This window comes from Triticum dicoccoides, chromosome 3B (genome assembly GCF_002162155.2).
Source record: "Triticum dicoccoides isolate Atlit2015 ecotype Zavitan chromosome 3B, WEW_v2.0, whole genome shotgun sequence".
NCBI lineage: Eukaryota > Viridiplantae > Streptophyta > Magnoliopsida > Poales > Poaceae > Triticum > Triticum dicoccoides.
Genome location: NC_041385.1, coordinates 61,605,379 through 61,608,460, shown reverse-complemented (window position 1 = coordinate 61,608,460; position 3,082 = coordinate 61,605,379).

Genomic DNA, 3,082 nt, shown 5'->3' with positions numbered 1-3,082 from the left:
GTCGGCTTGTGCCCAACACTATATTGTGGTGTTATTAAATGACCGCTTCATAAATCATAATATGAGATGGTGTTTGGTCAACCAAACATGAAGAATATTGGAACAAAAAGACGAAGAATATTGGTCAACCAAAGGCATATTCACTTCAGCCCAAATTCACTTGATGTTGCAATTTTTTTCTTAGTTCTTTAAGATTGGTTTTAGATGGAGAGCCGGGCCCAGTTTGGATGCCAATGTTGGTTTTTAGATCAGTCAATGGTTCATTGCAGAATATGTTCTCCATATAATTTGATATGCAAGGTTTTGTTGCTAAATACTACATCCTTACAATGCGAAGGGAAGCAAGAGCAACTAGCAGTAGCAGTTATAACTGAACTGATAATGGGCGCTTATCTCTTTTCTGAACAACACTTGATTTTCTCATAGTAATAGTCCTTTACTGAATTTAGTTGATACATAAATGGTTATTTCCTGAACAATACTTGTATGTGGGTAGGTACGATGGTGATGAAGTTTTAAAATGGTCCATTGCCCAACAAGGGCATCCTTATTTCTTACTGGATTATACTGTAACAATATGATACTGAATTTTCAAATGGTTGTATATTTGACCCATACTATGATGGGCCAAGGCCTGCCTGGACATGTTGTTCACATACTGTAATTCATTTACAGGAGATTGTAAACGTTTAGGCACCATGTGTTGAGAAATTGTGCATTGAGATAAAAGTTTACATAATTGATGCAAAGGCGTGTGATATATATTTGTTTTAGGAAGTATGTTGATTCATGGAGAATGATATTACAAATTATTAGTATAATTCATGAGTTAGGTGTTGTGCACTGCATGATTTTTTTTGTTGACAAATCTATCCTACAGCTGGTCATGTTTCAAATCATGTGTTTTTGTCCAGACATGTGTTGCACGTGCAAGCTTACTAGTTGGCTAAAAATTACGGAGATGGGCCCACCAGGTTGAAATAGGGGGGCGGGGGTTGGAGTGATTAAATGGGGAATGTTTCATAGGGGAGGCGAAACCATCCTGAAACATAATCTCCCCCTCCCGACCCTGTCCTCATGTGTCTCCCCGGGAGGCGGTCGGGGCGGCATGCTGCCCCTCCCCTTCGTACCCCATGCCCCCACCCCCCTCCCCCACCCCCCACCGTCATCGGCGAGCGCCCCCAGGCCACTTTCTCGGGGTAGGAGGTCGGTGGCAGTGCGGCTCGGTAGGCGATGGTTCGACAGCAAGAGTGGTGACGACGGGGTGGTCTGGTGGCACGAGGCTGGAAGGTGGTGCTCCATCGGCCCAGATTTGGGCCCTTAGGGCCCATCTAGGTCCGAGCGAGATGGCTCTGGCGTGGCCTCTCTGCTTCTTGTGCGTTGAAGAGGAGGACGACTCGGATGGGGGTCGGCGACGCCAACTGCGTGCCTTTTGCAGCGCGACGGCCGGAGCATTATGGGCATCTTGAGGCCCAGTCGGGTCTGTGAGTGCCTGGTTTCCTCCCGGTGTTGCGTCTGGTCGGATACTGTCGTTGACGGTGGAGGTCGGTCCCTCCCACATGCCGGTGGTGCTGCTGCCTCTAGTTCATGGCGGCTCTTCTTCTTCATTGTGTAGGTCTCTATGGCGTGGTGAGACAACGTGGGTGGCTTCAGGGTCGTGCTGGCGCAGAGTGGTGGTCGGTATGGTGGAGTGCTTCGGAGCACCCAGGGTGATGGTTGGGATCGGGAGAAATCCCCATCGGCCTATCCGATACCGGCGCAGTGGCGCCTGAGAGTGTCGCGGGCGTTCCTGGAGGGCGTTAGGTGTTACCCTTCTTCTGCCCTCGCCGCATTATCACGGAAAACCCTTGGCAGCAGCGTCATCATCGTTGTGTCCCTTCTTGAAGGTGTAGTTCAGTACCAACGCTACGGAGTCGCAGACTTCTTCATTTTTGTCGATCCGCTGTTGTCGGTATTTTTTTTATTTTCTTTTTCTTTTCTTTTGAGCGTGATTGTGCTGCTGCCGCCCCAGCATCTATAGTTGGCTGTATCACTAGTAGAAAATAGAGCTTTAAAACCGGTTTGTAAGGGCCTTTAGTGCCGGTTATGGAACCGACACTAAAGTGTGGGCACTAAAGCCCCCCCCTTTAGTACTGGTTCGGCACGAACCGGCGCTAAAGTGCCACCACGTGGCGTGAGCTCGCGCCCTAGTATGGGGGACCTTTAGTACCAGTTGGTGTTACCAACCGGTACTAAAGGTTTTTTTAATTTTTTTTTTGAAAATTTTGGAAAAAAAATTTGATTTTTTTTTCGATTTTTAATTTTTCTGAATTATTTGATGATTTAGTCTCTAATCACCTCTCTTAACTGCTCAAGTATGGATCACTCATTCCAAATCATCTAACTTCCCGACCGGTCACCCATCCCTCTCACTACTCCAGCTTGAGCACGCTTAACTTTCGGGTTCTATTCTCCTTCGTTTCCGAGTCTGCACTTGTTGTTTTCCTGACAATAGTAAGATGTCAATCCTATTAACCCTCAGGAGTTTAGCTTGAGCATGAAGTCACACATTTCACCGTTTGAGTTTGAAAATATTATTCTAAAAAAACAGTAATTATTTAGTAACGCTAATATTTCTTGAATAAGTTTGACCATAGTTTGATCAAAATTCAAAAAATTGAAATAATTATTTAGTAACACTAATATTCTTGAATAATTATGTAGTAACATTAATACTTCTTGAATAAGTAGTTTGACCAAATTTAACCAAAATTTTTTAAAAAAACTGAAATTTGACCATATCTTTTTTTCCTTTTCGAATTTGAGGATTCTAAAAAATTCCAAACAGGCCGTAGGCGGTCTCCATCGGATGCGGATTTTCGTGCTGAATTTTTTGATATATTATACGTTTTTCCGACATCGTATGCAAAAGTTATAGCCGTTTTACATTTTCCCTACACTTTTTGCAAAACATGTCCAAATTTAAGTTTTCAAATTTTCCTAACTAGTAGATATAGTAATATAACTACCTCTCGAAGGATTTTATTTTTTGAAGTTTTTATCATTTTCTTTTGATTTTTTCAAAACTGAAATGGCGATACAC